The 21,330-nt window shown below is 42.3% G+C and overlaps 1 long non-coding RNA gene across 2 annotated transcripts in view; it reads right to left on the bottom strand.

Annotated features, from left to right (window-relative positions):
- The window catches only part of LOC307182257, a 42,125-nt gene that overhangs the window by 6,931 nt on the left and 13,864 nt on the right, over window positions 1-21,330 (bottom strand). The window lies entirely within an intron of this gene.

The following is a 21,330-nucleotide window of genomic DNA, read 5'->3' as shown; positions in this document are numbered from 1 at the left end:
CTTGGAAATTTGTCATAGAAGCTTTTCTCATCTGCAGCTCAAACACTTTTTTTCAGCAGGAATTTAGCTGAAGTTGAAATCACCATCTGGCATCTCATATTGAAACAGGTCCTTTTTGTGCCAAGAACTTCTTCTCTTGGCAGTGATGCTGACTGTGATCTTTCAAAAATGTTTCTTGAGTTGGCAGTCTTGACTGAGCAGAGCAAGCAGCCTGTCTTGGAATTTAGGAAGAGATGTGCTCAGCAAGTTGTTGCCCCAGGAAGAAAAGCGCAATGTGAAAAGTTGAACCATAGGTTTTGAAACCCCAGAAGCCATATCTTCTATTATTGAGCTAAAACCAGCTAGGGGGAAAAAACCCATCTCATCAGTATGATTAGTAGCAGCAAAATGTTGCACAAGACCTAGGAAAGGAGTATTCAATTTGAACCAACAAATGTTATTTAAGCACTTTCGAGGTGCAAAGTGATACCCTCCATGCTGTGGGGACGTAAGGATGACTAAGAAGGGTTCTCTGCCCCCAAGTGGTTGGGGATCCAGGGGCTGGGGATGCTTAGACGGAACCAGGTCAGCCTATACTAAGGAGCAGAGCTGACATTGTCTGCCTCCTCCCGGATGTTCGGGGATCCCTGTCACCATTTCTGTGCCCCTCCATCAGCTGATGTGCTTTTGCTTCCACTGGGCTGAACTAGTGTCTCTTCTTCCGTTGCTACCCCAGGGTACTATGTACAAATTTAGAGAGCAGCAAGTGCTGGGGAGCTTAATTCCTAGCAGTGACTGCTCAGTGTGGGAATAAAAAAAGCCCAGCTCCCTTTGCCTTAGAGAAGGACTTAAGTTAATGTCCAGGCTTTCCCTACCAGATCAGGCCGAGCTACTCCTAGGACTTTGCCTTGTCTTACATTCGCTCTGTCTCTTTTCCTTCCCTGTCCTACTTCCCTCATACACTTGCCAGTCTCTTCTGGGAACATCGCCTTAGTAACACCTTTGCCTACAAATGCTCCTCTCAGGATCTTCTTCTGGGAACCTGACCTCAGACAAAGGGCATAATGATATAAACAAAATGCTGTGAGAGCAGGAAGGAGGGATTAATTCTGCCTGGCGATCAAGGACCTTTCCATAAAAGGAGGGGTATTTGAACTAGGCCTTGAAGGGTTATTTGGATTTTGCCAGGCAGATGGAATTGAGGAATGTCATGGTAAATCTGGGGAAAACACATACACGTGCAGGGATAAGGAAGGTGATGGTGGGGAGTGAAAGGTGATGAGGCTGACAAAGCAGTCTAGGAGTAACTGAAGAGCCTTCAGTGTCATTAAAGAGTTTGGGCTTTTTAAAAATTGGTCAGGGTGAGGCATTTTCGATTTCCAAGCAGGGGAGAAATGATACACTTCTCTTTTAGGAGAGAATTGAATGGAAATATAAAGGATGGGTTGGAGGGATAAGAGATAAACAATGGAAACCACTTTGGGGGTCAATATTCCACGTGACAATGATGAGGGACTGACTTAGGGCAGTGGGTGTGAGAATGAAAAGGAAAGGATGGATCTAGAGATTAGACGAATGGACTTGTCAACTAACTGGCTCTAGGTGGGAAAATCAGAGTGATCAAGAGTGGCCAAAGTATTGGGTTAGATCAGAGGGTGAAGGATGGTACCATCAGTCAAGAGACAGAACACAGAGGAAAAAGCCAGATGGGGAAGAAATCAATGCGCTCATTTTTGGATGTGTTGAAATTGAAGGAGACACCAGAAAAAATCCTTAATAACTCAAAGACATTTAAATGAAATCGGAAAGTAACCTGAGAATAAAGAACAAACAAATTTTGGGATATTCAGAGACCCATGAAATTCCAGTTCAAGGTTAGACCAAAGAGACACTTTTAAAAATTAGCTCTCTGGATAAGAATCAAACAAGAAAATCAACAACAGAAACTTGGACACCCTCTACGAATAAGAACACTTAAAATTCACTTGCGACAACAGTGCAATGCTTCAGTTTCAGTATGATTTTACTTTGATGATTAAAACTAGAGTGGGGAGTATATATGATTTAAAGATTAGATCTGATATGTTACATTTGTATGGTTTTTTCTATGGACTGTGAAATTCTATGGACCATGAAAACAGAGTCCTAAGACAATGGTGCTGAAAGAAGAAAAAAGTGCCTTTAGCATTCGCAGCCTATTACCTAATGTGACACATTGCTGGTGGAGGGACTGCTGGAGTACTAGTTCCATCAACGGAGAGTGGCCATTTCCTGGCCCTTAATTATTGCTGTTCATTTGCTTATGGACTTGCATTGACTTTTTACAAATAAATCAATGTGTCCACGTGGAAACTGGCATCCCTGCCTTGCATTATTTCAAGCAGCACACAATTAGAAAACAAGCACAAGTCCAAATTCTTTAAAAATGTTTCAGTTTGAGGAAAAGTCTACTCTATACAAGATACATTGTTTCAAAACCCAAATGAATTTTAGGGCAGCAGAGAGGCCTCAGTACTCTGTAACAATGTTACACTTAAACTCTTCTCTTTGAGAACACAATACTTAGAAACAATACTTCCTCCTCTCCTAGGTAGGATGTTAGGGTAACAGAAGCCAAGTTACCCATGGAAGTAAGAGGAAGAGAAGGTAGAAAATATAGAGGAAGGAGGACATTAGTTGTGTTTATTCATTTAATCTCTCTTCCTCCCTCCCTCTCTTCCTCCCTGGCTCAGTCCCTCCCCTCCTCCCTCCCCCACTTCCAGGAATACTTGAGGACCTACCGTGTGCTGGGACTACTAGAAGTCAGAGATACCATACTGAACAGGGGAAACACACATGATCTCTACCGTTAGAGAATTTAGGTCTCTCATACTTGATTTCAGATTCCACATGTCAATAAAAGATAACTTCACTTGTTCTTCACTCCTGTTCTCTCTCACCTTCACATTGCATTTTCAAGTACATTAGGTTGACCCATTTGTGGAGCACATCTGTGAGGCATGACTCAGCTAGGCTGCCTCCATTTGAAATTCAACTCTCTCACTTAATAGTTGTGTACATTTGGTCAAGTGACTTAACCTTTTTAACCTTCGTCTCTTCTTCATCCATAAAATATAGATAATAACAGCACAGACCTCACAAGACAGGTGTTAACATTACAAGAATTAATTCATTTAGAACTTAGAATGGGCACTGGTACACAGGGAGCAATCCACTGATGTTACCCATTGTTATTTTTAGCACACACAGGAAAAAAATAGATGAAACAGACCATATCTTTCAAAGAGCTTACAGTCTTGCAGGTGGAGACAGACAGGTACACAGATAAAGGCAATAACGTGTGGTGAGTGGAATGATGAAGAAGGTATGTTTAGGTTATGGTGGGAGATCACAAAGCAGGGAGTGGGGAATTCTTTCGGTCAACTCTTTTGAGACAGATGTAATATCAACCCAAAGTAGTTTCTTATTTCCCTGACCCTTAGGTAAATGATCCCTCCCTATTAAATGCCTGTTTTGCTTGCTTTATTTGCCCATAGTTATTCCACTGTGGATAATTACGTTAGCACAAATGAAGGCTTTTCATGAGGGGTCATCGTGGTCCCTCTTTATTTACACTCTGAATAAAGGAGCTTATTGGTGAAACTAGGTTACGTTTTCCTGATTTCTTATGTTCGGTGGCATATTTCTTACAGAAGTCAGAGTTGTTTGGGCAAAGGGAAAACAGGCCTTTTCTCACACCAGGAAGTGGTCTAATTCTTTTTGCCAGTGACTGGCTAAGACACAGCCATATGATTTAATTCTGGCCAGTGGGACCCAAGGAAGCTGGGGGTTCTGGGAAACATTTTCTCAATAATATGAGGCTAATGGGAGGAAACATCACTATTCTTCTCCAGACGTTGTTGGTATGCATGTGATGGCTGGTGTTGCTGCAGCCATTTTGTGACCTTGAGGGGGGATATTGCTGACACCCTAAGGATGGGAATAAAGTGGACCCCTGAAGCCCTCCTTGTATTGCTGGATATACAGACTTGGGCCTTGATCCACCTCCAGACTTCTTATTGGGTGAGAAAATACCCTCCCCCCCCCCCCTTTTTATTGTTCCAGCTACTTTTAGTTGGGTTTTCTGTTCACTTTCAGTTAACTCCTTGTGGAGTTAATATGAGCAGCATGATGGGGCATTTCTGGGCAGAAGCTTCAAGAGCCATGTGTGTGGCTTGCCATGCTCCCTCTCCCCTGCCCCCATGGTCAGGGAAGCATGTTGAGATGGAGCCTCTGCCAGCCTAGTTCCTCAATGACTACAATAAGTAGGCCTTCTGTGACAGACTTGTGGCAGGAACAAGAAATAAACCTTATCACTGAGCTGATGAAATGTGCTGTTATTGTTGTTCCCACAGATAAACCCAGTCTACTTAGACTGGTAAACATCCTAAACATTGTAGTGACTAAAAACAATGAAGTGGAAGCAAGAGCTTGAGATGCAGGCCCTGAACCCCAGGTAATGCAAGACTGGAGAGAACAGGCTCCCCGCTGCCTGCTCCACACACTTCCTGGTTCGTGAGATGAGCCTCAGAATGGTAAGTCATTTAATCTAAATAATGCTTTAAAAATGTCTTCACCTCAATGCATTATTCAGAGTAAATTAATCACAACGTATTAAGTGTCTCTTTAGCCTCCCTGACACTTGCCTCATCACTTTGCCCATCAAGTTTTTTTTATAATGACCTCACTCTGCACTCCCCTAACAACCCCCTTACCTAGACACCTACCTAGGAGTCTTTTGGGAATAGCTTGATAATCACGTAGCTGAAGTTTTGTGGCACAAATATGAAGTGAAGGTGACGTGTCAGTGGGGGACAGGAGAATGATGACAATGATAATTCATATTTATGTAGCACTTGTTCTAAACCAGATGTCATTCTAAGCACTTTATATATAGTAACTCACTTAATCCTCACCTTATGAGGTAGGTATTATCGTTATCGCTCCTTTACAGAGGAGGAAACAGGCACAGAGAAGTTAAGTGTCTTATCCAAGGTCATGCAACTAAAAAGTAATGACACTGGGGTTTTAGTCCAGGCAATCTGGCTCCTAACACTCCTAAAAGTGTTCTAACCATGATGCTTCACCAAGAGTGGGTGGGGAGGGGTGTTGTTTTGGGGGAAGCAGTTCCTAGAGAAGCACGAGGTAAAGAGCCTAGCTGAGCCTCACCTGACTTAAATCCTAGCTGGGTGTTGTTTTGCAACTTGCAAAACACATCTACATCCTGGTTTCCTCAACTGTAAGAAGGCGCTACTGGTAGCTCTGTCCCCTGCAAGGTAACTGAGGCAGGCAAAGACCCTAGTATAGAGCTTGCCTGCAAAACCACCCTCTGAATGTGACTGGGGCTGCTGTAACATTCTAGGACAGATCCCCAGAGGGTGCAGAAGTCTTGTGTATGCGGGGAGTCACGTAAAAATGTGAAATGACTGTTTGAGGATTTCTCTAGGGGGTCCTTTGGAAGGTATGGATTGTAAGGTGATAGGACCTGGGAAAGGCTGTCTGGAGAGCCATTTCTGGAATGGGTGGCTGGATAAGCCATTGGGACCAACTGTGATTTAAGAGGTTTGAGGGGGCATTTTTCTGAGGTCTGAAAGGGGCGCACAGATGTGCAGAGGAGTAGGGAGGTGAGCGCAAGGGGCTGGGATCTAAAATTGTATCAGAAAAGCTTTGGAAATGTAGTTCAAGAGAGAGAACTTAGTTTGAGGAGTTGCAATTCACTACCAGAAAGTCCCTTAGGCTGTATCTCTAAAATATATTGCAAATTTGAGCACTTCTCACCTTCCCCGCTGTGGCCACTGCCAGCACCCTGCTAAGGGCCTCTAGTTGTGCCTCCCCCAGACTCCTGGCAGGTCTAACCTGGTCTCCCTGCCTCTATTCTGGTCCTTGCCCTTCCATTTGCCTCACAGGAGACAGTGATTTTTTTAAAAATGCAATCAATTACTGTGGCTTCTTTTCACTCTCAGAATAACCCCCAAATCTTGACTCCATGATCTGGCCCTGCCTAACACCTGGACCTCATCTCTCACCACCACCCCCGGCGCCCCAGTCCACCCCCACTGGCCGCATTTCTGATATACAAACACACCAAGCTCCTCCCTGCATTAGCTGTTCGCTTTGCCTGCAATGCTTTCCCCCCCTGTTCTTTGCACAGCTGGCTCCTTCGGCTGCTCTGGTCTTGATCGAAACATCGCCTTCTCTGATTTCCCAACTGACCTGTTCCCTGGCCCTCATGCTCTCTCAGCCACCCTCCATGCCACTGGCGGATTCCCTCTGCTTCACAAAACTCATCACTATCCAAAATGGTCTTGTTTGTGCCTTTGCTTGTTTATAGGGCTGTTGCCAGTCTCCCCTATTGGCCTGAATTGGCCTTGTTTGCCTCATTCATGGCTGTATCCCTAGCACCTAGATCAGTTCCCAGTGCACTGAGGCTCCATAAATTAAGAAGTAATTTACATTTAATTTCCACCAGTAATACATTTCAAACAATTTACTTATATGTCCCAGTGGAAAAAAGAAGAAAGATTAATTTTATTTACATTTAACTGAATATTGATGCATTCTTTGGACGATGGCAATGGGAGAGTAACATTTGAACACAATTTTGTGCGGATAATCTCTTGCTAGAAAATCTGAAGTTATATATGGCTCAGAATAAATTAGTTTTACATAGAAAATTAAAAATCCAGGAGTCACGATTGATAGGCTCCTATTTTTAAATATTATGAAAATATAAAATTTAAATATTACGAAAACGTAAAATATAAGCTACAATGTTTCTATAATAAAGGGCTTAGAGTTAGTAAGGGTAAGAATACAATGTCAAAATCTACCTAACCATATTTTCTTTACTGATTTCTTTGAATAATGCAATGGTGCTGAATGTTTATTTGGAGTCTGTTAAAATATGATACTGGGACTTCCCTGGTGGCTCAGTGGTTAAGAATTCGCCTGCCAACGCAGGGGACACGGGTTCGATCCCTAGTCCAGGAAGACCCCAGATCCCGCAGAGCAACTAAGCCCATGTGCCACAACTACTGAGCCTGTACTCTAGAGCCTGTGAGCCATAACTACTGAGCCCATGAGCCACAACTACTGAGCCTGCGTGCCACAACTACTAAAGCCCACATACCTAGAGCCTGTGCTCCACAACAAGAGAAGCCACTGCAATGAGAAGCCCACACACCACAACGAAGAGTAGCCCCTGCTCGCAGCAAATAGAGAAAGCCCACGCATAGCAACGAAGACCCAACACAGCCAAAAATAAATAAAGTAAAATATAATATTAACATTATCTTGTGTATTAATTGCATTTGACTATTTGTCTTATTTCTGGATTTGATTCAACATTTTTATATTTAAAGATTGTCAATGGAGAGCCCTCTGGGATATAATCATTTTCAATTCACATATGACTAAATTTGGTCATATCTGCTGATTGTGTAAAGAGCTCTTTCTGAGAAGTAAATATTAATGTTGACTGGTTTTGAAAAAAGAACCCTTTGGAGCACCTCTTCTTTTTTCCATTTTTAGACACCTCTGTTAGCTGCTTTAACACTTGGTTGGAAGTGTTTTTAAAGGAGCTTGTGAAGATTTGGAAAAGATTTTATTTTTAATATCCCAGATTGCATCCTCTGCATCGGGTTGGTTTTGTTACATTTGCTCCATCTGTCTTGAAGATATGGAAAACTTGGTAGGGGAAAAATGGAAAGGGCAAAACTGTTTCCCTAGCTCTACAAAATGTCTAAAAATGACTTCACATGTAAAATCTACAGCATGGATTCCTTCAGTTAGAACTTTCCCACACTATCCAGGTACCTGGCACTCAACCTTCCCAAGCGGGGAAAGGAGAAATTGTTTAGTTACTCCCTGGTTAGAAAGTTTGCAAGGTTGAATGCCTTTTACACAATCTCTACTTTGTACAACTTCAGTAAGATTTCTTACCATTTTAGGTGAATTCAATTAAACATGTGGATTGATTCTTTTATTATGAATATCCTTAAAAAAGAATATAATCAATTTACTTGCTGGCTACGGTTGATCTGGGATTTCTGATATCTTTCTTTAATGTTTCACGCTTAGTACTGGATAAAAAACTTCGAAAAACAAAACAAAACAGAACGTTTCTTTGCCTATCCCCAGCTGCACCTGACAGTGAAAGAAGCTGAAATCTTACTCTTCACTGGACATTACATCCAATTTCAAGCTTCTATTATCTTTTTTAAAAGCTATTAGAGAATGCTTAGTAAAGATTTTGTTTCTCTGAAGGTCAGCCTGTTATATTTGTAATTGGAGCACTTCGTGGATTGGGTGTCTGGGAGATCTAAGTGCTTTTATCCATCCTACCATTGTTTAACATGGTATTTATGTGTTTACTGAGTGTCTTGTAGCTTTAGAATGTGGATTTCTGGAGACTCAAGATCTTTTATGATGTGTGTAGCACCAAATAGAATATGGATTCTTCAGTATCATCTCAAAACGGACTTTAATCTGGAGCTATAGAGTGGCACTCCTTTGGTGTGTGTTTATCTGCAAATTATTCTTTGAACAGAATCAAACCTTCAGGGACTTCCCAGATGGCGCAGTGGTTAAGACTCCGCCCTCCCAATGCAGGGGGCCCGGGTTCCATCCCAGGTCAAGGAACTAGATCCCGCACGCTGCAGCTAAAGAGCCCTCATGCCGCAAAGGAGATTCTGCGACCGCAACTAAGACCCAGCGCGGCCAAATAAATAAATAGATAGATAAATAAATAGATAGATAAATAAATAAATATTAAGGAAAAAAAGAATCAAACCTTCAGCAAGCAAAACTCACAGCCCCCAACATTATGAACCTGCTGAATTGAAATGATACTAAAATCCTGGTTTGTTAATTTGGGGAGGATTATTATTTTAGAGTTATTATAAGTCAAGTATTTTCAAGCAAAAGGAGACTATTGGAGAAGGTGATACTTAAACATCATGTGATATTTAAAGCTGGCTTTGCAGTTTCCAAATCATCACCCAAGATGATAAATGTATGCATCAGTGCCTAACCCACACAATATCAAATTTTCTCATGTCCTATGACTCATCTGAGAGCTCTACTCAGTTGCCATCAATATCTCCTATCTTGTTACAAGACCTTGTCATCACCTAGAACTGCTTCACCTCTGAAATCTTGAACTCTGAAATTCCACTCTGACCTCAACTCTATACCCTTCCTTCCCTTCCACCTTCATCCCACCCACCTTCAGTCTTACCAAGGCATCGGCCTTCAATCTGCCTGTATAACAGCCCCCAGCCCTCTTGGATTTAAGGACACTTTAAGGGTACTCTCCTCATGAGACACAACCCCCCCACTCCTCTGACGTGCTGGCACAGCCAATCAACAAATCCTCAGTCTTGCATCCACCCATCTGTATGTTTTCTTTGGCCCTTGAGTATTACAAGAGAAGATCACATAATGCATAAATATGCAGTCAGGTGCTAACACAAATTTTGATTTCAAACCTCAGCTGAGTGCACAAGACCATCTGGAGTTCTTTGGTCATTCCTAGGTGGTTCCCTGTATAATCTACCTGATCTGAGACATGTAGGACTGGATAACATGAATTACAGACACTTAGCACGGCGTCAACTTCTTATTCAAAATATATAAAGTTCGTTTTCTCCCCATGGATTTCATGTGAGCCAAAATTTCCCCACTTGTTTGTGTTTCCTCTTATTTTTGTTTTCTTTTGCATTTTACAAATCTCCTCTTGGAGTGATTAAAGAGTTTAGAGGAGTATTAAAGAGTTTCAGATGATCACAAAATATTTACTACAGAGCTACTGTGTGCCAAACAGTGTTTTAGGCGCTGGGGATGCAGCAGTGAACAAAATAAACAACTCTGTCCTCATAGAGTCTATATTTTAGTAGCAAGGGACAGAAAACAAGCAAATCAGTAAAATTATACTGTGTCAGAAAGTGACAGGTGGGACTGCAGAGTCCTGGAGTGGTTGTGCAGGCTGGGGGGTATGCTACGGAAAGGCTGCTCTGTGCACGAGGGGCAAGCATGAGCTGGACTGCCTGGATTCAAATCCGAGGTCTGGCACTCACTACATGTGTGACCCTGGGCAAGTTACCTAACCTCTCTGTGACTCAGTTACCCAGCCCATAAAATGAAGAATTTCATAGTGCAAACATCATAGGTTTGTTATGAGGATTAAAGAACTTAATACACACATAGCATTTCCCCTGGTAAGCACTACATAATTGTCAATGATTTTATTTTATATAGTTGTCTCACCACTGCCCCCACCCTCACATTCACAGCCCATGCACTAGAGGCAGAAATAGGTTCACCATGAAGGGAAAGCCCGTCACTTCCTGAGCCCTGAGAGAGGCCCTAGCAATGTGTTCATGTGGTGCTTTTGTCAAGTTTGCAAAAGTAAGGTATTTTAATAGCAATTGGTTAAGATGCTGTCTGTTTCCATATGTTCCCCTTGTGTCAGGTAGCCTGGAAGCAGCTGTCGGCATTTGGGGATCCAGTGGAGAGGAAGTTGAAGACATTAGTTTGGATTTAGTGGGGAACATCTATGTGGTTTGGTCGCTCCCATATTGATCTCAGTTATTGCTGTTCATCCTGGTGTAGAAGGAGCTCCCAGGATTCCTACCACCCGCTGTGCCATCTGTGCAAGCAGGACATGGTGACAGGAATGTGTCCCATTAGAGGCTGGCAGCAGGGGTGTGGGGACAGAGGGGGAAACAGGGTTTGAAATGTACAAAGCCAGAAGTTAGTCTGTGGAAAGTTCTTGTAATCCCCTTATATATAAAATAAGTAGAGGATTTGGTTCTCAGGACATAGTCAAAACAGAAGTTTTTCCCTGTCAGGAACATACTAGATAATGTGGCATTAATTAATTAGTAATGCACTGTTATGAACTGAATACTTGTCCCCCCTCAATTCATATGCTGAAGCCCTAACCCACAATGTGATCGTATTTGGAGATGGGGCCTCTGGGAGGTCATTAGATCTAGATGAGGTCATGAGGATGGGGTCCTCGTGATGGAATTAGTGACCTTATAAGAAGATACCAGGGAGCTTGCTTGCTTTCTCTCAGCCATGTGAGGACACAGCAAGTAGGCAGTCATCTGCAAACCAGGGAGAGGCCTCTCACCAGAACTCAACTATGCTAGTACCTGATCTCAGAATTCCCAGCCTCCAGAACTGTGAGAAATAAACGTCTATTCTTTAAGCCACTAGGTCTATGGTATTTTGTTATAGTAGCCTGAGTCAGCTAAAACATACATTACGCAGGTGTTTTGTTTTTCTTTTTTAATGGGAATTCGGTTAGATAAAATTATAATTCCTGAATTTGCAGAGCAGAATCCTATAGCAGTACTACAAACAGCAGGTAAGTCTGTGTGTGAAGATGCAAGCTTTACGTATCCCACCAGTCAATATTAAAAAAACAAATTCAACCAACCACATTAGAAGAAATATTGAAGTATCCTTCTACTCTCTCTTTAGGAAATATTACACAAGTATTCTCATAGAGATGATCAGAGTTTATAGCCAAATATATAGGGGAAAAAAGTACTGCAGAAGTGTGCCAGTTGATAACTATAAACCATATTGTTTTCTGAATTTTATAGGGTTTGTGGTATCTGTCTGTTTTTTAAAAATGTATAATTTGTGTGATTTCGTTTCTCGTTCTAAATAAATGTTTACTTTGTCCCTACTTTTGATTTGGTGAATTTTGTGTTCTTCTTTGTAAACAGGCCCTCCCCACAAACTGCACACATTTCAGGTCCACAAGCCGTGGATCCACTTCTGTCTGGAGGAAAGAGGAATAAGGGAATGCCTTTGTTTCTTCTCATCTCATCCAGACTCAGCTGTACGTTCTGTTATAGTCAATATCGCCTCTCATGGAAGAGGAACAGATGGCCCTTCTCCTTCTATCCACCTGTGCCCTCGTGGCCCCTGGTCTCCTCCCCCCCCACCTCGGGATTCTGTCTCTCCACTGACCTCCCCACCCTTGGATGGCCAAGCTCTTCCTCTCCACTGGGTCTTCCCTGTCAGACCAGAGACATGCTCAAAAATGTCATCCCTTGATTCTGGCCACACCACTCCCTGCCTACCTCTTTCTCAGAGGCTTCCCAACTCCTCCCCCTATTCCCCCCCTCCAACTAAATGTCTTGAAAGAGAAGCCCATATATATGGCTCCTACATCCTCATTCCTCAATTCTCTGAGATCTGGCTCCTCACAGCTTTGGGGTACTCTCCCATACAGTCACCACTGCCTGACTCTATGGCCTCAGAATAGTCTGAGTCCGATTTGGCCTCTTGCTGCGTCTGACAATGTTGACACAACTCTCTCCTGCATCCTTTCTGCCCTGGCTCCTCAAGTCAGTCCTCCTCCCTCCATTCTGACCACTTGACCTTGCTCTCTTTCGCCACCCCCTCTCCCTCCTCAGTTCCCGTACATACCGCCTTACACATAATCTGCCTGGATATGCTTGTTTATTCTTTTTTTTTCTTTTCATGTTGAGTTCTTTCTCTTCTTTTGGCTATTCAATCATAGTAGTTGAGAGGGATATGCGTGCTTATTTTGTAATGAGTCTACGCCATTGATTCTGAAATGAGTCTGTTCCCATGGTTACTCCTGAACTCTGTAGCCATATTTCCCACTCTCCACCTGACAGCTCCAACTGCTTGTACTATGGGCTTCTCATACCCAGCATCTTCACAAATGAAAACTTTCGTCATCATCCTCTCCAAACGTCTCCTCCCTCCTTGTTCTTTGTGGTGGGAGGTGTCACCGTCAATCACCCAGTCACTCAGCCAGGTATTCTTTTTTTGCCGTATGCTGGCCTCTCACTGTTGTGGCCTCTCCCATTGCAGAGCACAGTCTCCGGACGCACAGGCTCAGCGGCCATAGCTCACGGGCCCAGCTGCTCCGCGGCATGTGGGACCTTCCCGGACCGGGGCACGAACTCGTGTCCCCTGCATCGGCAGGTGGACTCTCAACCACTGCGCCACCAGGGAAGCCCAAGCCAGGTATTCTTGGAGTCTCCTTGTTTTCCTCCTTCCCCCTCACTCCTCCTCTTTGATCATTAACAAGCATTATTTATTTTAGCTTTAAGTCAGGTGTTCTTAAAACTTTTCATCATTAAACCTCTTGGCAATACGGTAAAGACTTTGGATTGCTCCTCAGAGTAATGCTTTTTAATGCATAACCAAAAGGCAAAGTGAGGAAGAAAACAAAGCTGGAGGCATAACCCTTCCAGACTTCAGACTATAGTAAAAAGTTACAGTAATCAAAACAGTGTGGTATTGGCACAAAAACAGACATATAGATTACTGGGACAGAATAGAGAACCCAGGGCTTCCCTGGTGGCGCAGTGGTTGAGAGTCTGCCTGCCGATGCAGGGAACACGGGTTCGTGCCCCAGTCTGGGAGTATCCCACATGCCGTGGAGCGGCTGGGCCCATGAGCCAGGGCCACTGAGCCTGCATGTCCGGAGCCTGTGCTCCACAACGGGAGAGGCCACAACAGTGAGAGGCCCATGTACCACAAAAAAAAAAAAAAAGAATAGAGAACCCAGAAATAAACCCACGTACCTACCATCAATTAATCTATGGCAAAGGAGGCAAGAATATACAATGGAGAAAAGATAGTTTCTTCAGTAAGTGGTTTTGGGGAAGCGAGACAACTACATGTAACTCAATGGAATTAGAACACTCCCTCACACCACATACAAAAATAAACTCAAAATGGTTTAAAGACCTAAATATAAGACATGACATCATAAAACTCCTAGAAGAGAACATGGGCAAAACATTCCCTGACATAATCACAGCAATATTTTCTTAGATCAGTCTCTCTTACTTTTCTTTGATCAGAAGAAATAAAAGCAAAAATAGACAAATGGGACCTATTCACACTTAATTGCTTTTGCACAGCAGAGGAAACCAGAAACAAAATGAAAAGACCTATGAGAAATGCTTACAAATGATGTGACTGACAAGGGGTTAATATCCAAAATATACAAACAGCTCATACAACTCAATATTGAAAACACAAACAACCCAATCAAAAAATGGGCAGAAGACCTAAATAGACATTTTTCCAAAGAAGACATACAGATGGCTAAGAGGCACATGAAAAGATACTCAACATCACTAATTATTAGAGAAATGCAAATCAAAACTACAATGAGGCATCACTGCACACAGGTCAGAATGGCTATCATCAAAAAATCTACAAACAATAAATGCTGGAGAGGGTGTGGACAAAAGAGAACCCTCCTGCACTGTTGGTGGAATGTAAACTGGTGCAACCACTATGGAAAATAGTATGGAGAGGAGATCGTAGGGAAGATGGTGGAAGAGTAAGACGCGGAGATCACCTTCCTCCCCACAGATACACCAGAAATACATCTACACGTGGAACAACTCCTACAGAACACCTACTGAACGCTGGCAGAAGACCTCAGACCTCCCAAAAGGCAAGAAAGTCCACACATACCTGGGTAGGGCAAAAGAAAAAAGAATAAAGAGAGACAAAAGGATAGGGACAGGACCTGCACCAGTGGGAGGGAGCTGTGAAGGAGGAAAGGTTTCCACACACTAGGAAGCCCCTTCATGGACGGAGACTGCGGGTGGCGGAGGGGGAAGCTTCGGAGCCACGGAGGAGAGTACAGCAACGGGGTGCGGAGGGCAAAGCGGAGAGATTCCCGCACAGAGGATCAGTGCCGACCAGCACTCACCAGCCCGAGAGGCTTGTCTGCTCACCCGCCAGGGTGGGCGGGGCTGTGAGCTGAGGCTCGGGCTTCGGTCAGAGCACAGGGAGAGAACTGGGGTTGGCAGTGTGAACACAGCCTGCAGGGGGTTAGTGCACCACAGCTAGCCGGGAGGGAGTCCGGGGAAAAGTCTGGACCTGCCAAAGAGGCAAGAGACTTTTTCTTCCCTCTTCGTTTCCTGGTGCGTGAGGAGAGGGGATTAAGAGCACTGCTTAAAGGAGCTCCAGAGACAGGCGCCGCGGCTAACAGCGCGGACCCCAGAGACGGGCATGAGATGCTAAGGCTGCTGCTGCCTCCACCAAGAAGGCTGTGTGCGAGCACAGGTCACTCTCCACACCTCCCCTCCCGGGAGCCTGTGCAGCCCACCACTGCCAGGGTCCTGGGATCCAGGGACAACTTCCCCGGGAGAACCCACGGTGCGCCTCAGGCTGGTGCAACGTCATGCCGGCCTCTGCCGCCGCAGGCTCGCCCCGCACTCCGTGCCCCTCCCTCCCCCTGGCCTAAGTGAGCCAGAGCCCCCGAAGGAGCTGCTCCTTTAACCCCGTCCTGTCTGAGCGAAGAACAGACACCCTCCAGCGACCTACACGCAGACGCGGGGCCAAATCCAAAGTTGAGCCCCTGGGAGCTGTGAGAACAAAGAAGAGAAAGGGAAATCTCTCCCAGCAGCCTCAGAAGCAGTGGATTAAAGCTCCACAATCAACTTGATGTACCCTGCATCTGTGGAATACATGAATAGACAACGAATCATCCCAAATTGAGGAGGTGGACTTTGAGAGCAAGATTCATGAATTTTTCCCCTTTTCTTCTTTTTGTGAGTGTGTATGTGTATGCTTCTGTGTGAGATTTTGTCTGTATAGGTTTGCTTCCACCATTTGTCCTAGGGTTTTATCCGTCCTTTTTATTTTTTTCCTTCAAATTTTTTTTTTGGTTTTTCTTAATAATTATTTTTTATTTTAATAACTTTATTTTATCTTACTTTATTTTATTTTACTTTATCTTCTTTCTTTCTTTCCTTCCTTCCCTCCCTCCCCCCCTCCCTCCCTCCTTTCTTTCTTTCTTACTTACTTACTTACTATTTTTTCTCCCTTTTATTCTGAGCCGTGTGGATGAAAGGTGCTGCAGCCAGGAGTGAGTGCTGTGCCTCTGAAGTGGGAGAGACAATTTCAGGACACTGGTCTACAAGAGACCTCCCAGCTCCACATAATATCAAACAGCGAAAATCTCCCAGAGATCTCCATCTCAACACCAACACCCAGCTTCACTCAATGACCAGCGAGCTACAGTGCTGGACACCCTATGACAAACAACTGGCAAGACAGGAACACAACCCCACCCATTAGCAGAGAGCCTGCCTAAAATCATAATAAGTCTACGGACACCCCAAAACACACCACCAGATGTGGACCTGCCCACTAGAGAGACAAGATCCAGCCTCATCTACCAGAACACAGGCATTAGTCCCCTCCACCAGGAAGCCTACACAACCCACTGAACCAACTTTAGCCACTGGGGACAGACACCAAAAACAATGGGAACTATGAACCTGCAGCCTGCAAAAAGGAGACCCCCAAACACAGTAAGATAAGCAAAATGAGAAGACAGAAAAACACACAGCAGATGAAGGAGCAAGATAAAAACCCACCAGACCTAACAAATGAAGAGGAAATAGGCAGTCTACCCGAAAAAGAATTTAGAATAATGATAGTAAAGATGATCCAAAATCTTGGAAATAGAATAGACAAAATGCAAGAAACATTTAAGAAGGACCTAGAAGAACTAAAGATGAAACAAGCAAAAAAAAAAAAAAAAAAAAAAAAAACAAGCAACGATGAACAACACAGTAAATGAAATTAAAAATACTCTAGATGGGATCAATAGCAGAATAATTGAGGCAGAAGAACGGATAAGTGACCTGGAAGATAAAATAGTGGAAATAACTACCACAGAGCAGAATAAAGAATGAAAAGAACTGAGGACAGTCTCAGAGACCTCTGGGACAACATTAAATGCACCAACATTCGATAGGGGTTCCAGAAGAAGAAGAGAAAAAGAAAGGGACTGAGAAAATATTTGAAGAGATTATAGTTGAAAACTTCCCTAATATGGGAAAGGAAATAGTTAATCAAGTCCAGGAAGTACAGAGAGTCCCATACAGGATAAATCCAAGGAGAAATACGCCAAGACACATCTTAATCAAACTGTCAAAAATTAAATACAAAGAAAACATATTAAAAGCAGCAAGGGAAAAACAACCAATAACACACAAGGGAATCCCCATAAGGTTAACAGCTGATCTTTCAGCAGAAACTCTGCAAGCCAGAAGGGACTGGCACGACATATTTAAAGTGATGAAGGAGAAAAACCTACAACCAAGATTACTCTACCCAGCAAGGATCTCATTCAGATTTGATGGAGAAATTAAAACCTTTACAGACAAGGAAAAGCTGAGAGAGCTCAGCACCACCAAACCAGCTTTACAACAAATGCTAAAGGAACTTCTCTAGGCAAGAAACAGAAGAGAAGGAGAAAACCTACAATAACAAACCCAAAACAATTAAGAAAATGGGAATAGGAACATACATATCGATAATTACCTTAAATGTAAATGGACTAAATGCTCCCACCAAAAGACACAGATTGGCTGAATGGATACAAAAACAATACTCATATATATGTTGTCTACAAGAGACCCACTTCAGACCTAGAGACACATACAGACAGAAAGTAAGGGGATGGAAAAAGATATGCCATGCAAATGGAAACCAAAAGAAAGCCCGAGTAGCAATTCTCATATCAGACAAAATAGGCTTTAAAATAAAGACTATTAGAAGAAACAAAAAAAGACACTACATAATGATCAAGGGATCGATCCAAGAAGAAGATATAACAATTGTAAATATTTATGCACCCAACATAGGAGCACCTCAATACATAAGGCAAATACCAACAGCCATAAAAGGGGAAATTGACAGTAACACATTCATAGTAAGGGACTTCAACACCCCACTTTCACCAATGGACAGATCATCCAGAATGAAAATAAATAAGGAAACACAAGCTTTTTTTTTTTTTTTTTTTGCGGTACATGGGCCTCTCACGGCTGTGGCTTCTCCCGTTGCGGAGCGCAGGCTCAGTGGCCAAAGCTCACGGGTCCAGCCGCTCCGCGGCATGTGGGATCTTCCTGGACCGGGGCACAAACCCGTGTCCCCCGCATCGGCAGGCGGACTCTCAACCACTGCGCCACCAGGGAAGCCCTGAAACACAAGCTTTAAATGATACATTAAACAAGATGGACTTAATTGATATTTATAGGACATTCCATCCAAAAACAACAGAATACACATTTTTCTCAAGTGCTCATGGAACATTCTCCAGGATAGATTATATCTTGGGTCACAAATGAAGCCTTGGTAAATTTAAGAAAATTGAAATTGTATCAAGTATCTTTTCCAACCACAACACTATGAGAGTAGATATCAATTACAGGAAAAGATCTGTAAAAAATACAAACACATGGAGGATAAAAAATACACTACTTAGTAACAAAGTGATCACTGAGGAAATCAAAGAGGAAATCAAAAAATACCTAGAAACAAATGACAATGGAGATACGACGACCCAAAACCTATGGGATGCAGCAAAAGCAGTTCTAAGAGGGAAGTTTATAGCAATACAATCCTACCTTAAGAAACAGGAAACATCTCAAATAAACAACCTAACCTTGCACCTAAAACAATTAGAGAAAGAAGAACAAAAAAAACCCAAAGTTAGCAGAAGGAAAGAAATCATAAAAATCAGATCAGAAATAAATGAAAAAGAAATGAAGGAAACGAGAGCAAAGATCAATAAAACTAAAAGCTGGTTCTTTGAGAAGATACACAAAATTGATAAACCATTAGCCAGACTCATCAAGAAAAAAAGGGAGAAGACTCAAATCAATAGAATTACAAATGAAAAAGGAGAAGTAACAACTGACACTGCAGAAATACAAAAGATCACGAGAGAGTACTACAAGCAACTGTATGCCAATAAAATGGACAACCTGGAAGAAATGGACAAATTCTTAGAAATGCACAGCCTGCCAAGACTGAATCAGGAAGAAATAGAAAATATGAACAGACCAATCACAAGCACTGAAATTGAACCTGTGATTAAAAATCTTCCAACAAACAAAAGTCCAGGACCAGATGGCTTCACAGGTGAATTCTACCAAACATTTAGAGAAGAGTTAACACCTATCCTTCTCAAAGTCTTCCAAAATATAGCAGAGGGAGGAACACTCCCAAACTCATTCTACCAGGCCACCATCACCTTGATACAAAAACCAGACAAGGATGTCACAAAGAAAGAAAACTACAGGTCAATATCACTGATGAACATAGATGCAAAAATCCTCAACAAAATACTAGCAAACAGAATCCAACAGCACATTGAAAGGATCATACACCATGATCAAGTGGGGTTTATTCCAGGAATGCAAGGATTCTTCAATATATGCAAATCAGTCAACGTGATACACCACATTAACAAATTGAAGGAGAAAAACCATATGATCATCTCAATAGATGCAGAGAAAGCTTTTGACAAAATTCAACACCCATTTATGATAAAAACCCTGCAGAATGTAGGCATAGAGGGAACTTTCCTCAACATAATAAAGGCCATATATGACAAATCCACAGCCAACATCGTCCTCAATGGTGAAAAACTGAAAGCATTTCCACTAAGATCAGGAACAAGACAAGGTTGCCCACTCTCACCACTCTTATTCAACATAGTTTTGGAAGTTTTAGCCACAGCAATCAGAGAAGAAAAGGAAATAAAAGGAATCCAAATCAGAAAAGAAGAAGTAGAGCTGTTACTGTTTGCAGATGACATGATACTATACATAGAGAATCCTAAATATGCTACCAGAAAACTACTAGAGCTAATCAATGAATTTGGTAAAGTAGCAGGATACAAAATTAATGCACAGAAATCTCTTGCATTCCTATACACTAATGATGAAAAATCTGAAAGTGAAATCAAGAAAACAATCCCATTTACCACTGCAACAAAAAGAATAAAATATCTAGGAATAAACCTACCTAAGGAGACAAAAGACCTGTATGCAGAAAATTATAAGACGCTGATGAAAGAAATTAAAGATGATACAAATAGATGGAGAGACATACCATGTTCTTGGATTGGAAGAATCAACATTGTGAAAATGACTCTACTACCCAAAGCAATCTACAGATTCAATGCAATCCCTGTCAAACTACCACTGGCATTTTTCACAGAACTAGAACAAAAAATTTCACAATTTGTATGGAAACACGAAAGACCCCAAATAGCGAAAGCTATCTTGAGCTGGAGGAGCTATCGGAGTTGGAGGAATCAGGCTCCCTGACTTCAGACTATACTACAAAGCTACAGTAATCAAGACAGTATGGTACTGGCACAAAACCAGAAAGATAGATCAATGGAACAGGATAGAAAGCCCAGAGATAAACCCACACACATATGGTCACCTTATCTTTGATAAAGGAGGCAGGAATGTACAGTGGAGAAAGGACAGCCTCTTCAATAAGTGGTGCTGGGAAAACTGGACAGGTTTAACTGTACAAGTATGAGATTAGATCACTCCCTAACACCATACACAAAAATAAGCTCAAAATGGATTAAAGACCTAAATGTAAGGCCAGAAACTATCAAACTCTTAGAGGAAAACATAAGCAGAACACTCTATGACATAAATCACAGCAAGATCCTTTCTGACCCACCTCCTAGAGAAATGGAAATAAAAACAAAAATAAACAAATGGGACCTAATGAAACTTCAAAGCTTTTGCACAGCAAAGGAAACCATAAATAAGACCAAAAGACAACCCTCAGAATGGGAGAAAATATTTGCAAATGAAGCAACAGACAAAGGATTAATCTCCAAAATTTATAAGCAGCTCATGCAGCTCAATAACAGAAAAACAAACAACCCAATCCAGAAGAGGTAAATAGAGATTTCTCCAAAGAAGATATACAGACTGCCAACAAACACATGAAAGAATGCTCAACATCATTAATCATTAGAGAAATGCAAATCAAAACTACAATGAGATATCATCTCACACCAGTCAGAATGGCCATCATCAAAAAATCTAGAAACAATAAATGCTGGAGAGGGTGTGGAGAAAAGGGAACACTCTTGCACTGCTGGTGGGAATGTGAATTGGTACAGCCACTATGGAGAACAGTATGGAGGTTCTTTAAAAAACTTCAAATAGAACTACCATATGACCCAGCAATCCCCCTACTGGGCATATACCCTGAGAAAACCATAATTCAAAAAGAGTCATGTACCAAAATGTTCATTGCAGCTCTATTTACAATAGCCCAGAGATGGAAACAACCTACGTGTCCATCATCGGATGAATGGATAAAGAAGATGTGGCACATATACACAATGGAATATTACTCAGCCATAAAAAGAAATGAAATTGAGCTATTTGTAATGAGGTGGATAGACCTAGAGTCTGTCATACAGAATGAAGTAAGTCAGAAAGAGAAAGA

The sequence above is a fragment of the Stenella coeruleoalba genome, assembly GCF_951394435.1.
Source record: "Stenella coeruleoalba genome assembly, chromosome: 2".
In the NCBI taxonomy this organism is placed as follows: domain Eukaryota; kingdom Metazoa; phylum Chordata; class Mammalia; order Artiodactyla; family Delphinidae; genus Stenella; species Stenella coeruleoalba.
The sequence above is the reverse complement of the archived record's forward strand: the minus strand, read 5'-3'. Positions and strand labels throughout refer to the sequence as shown.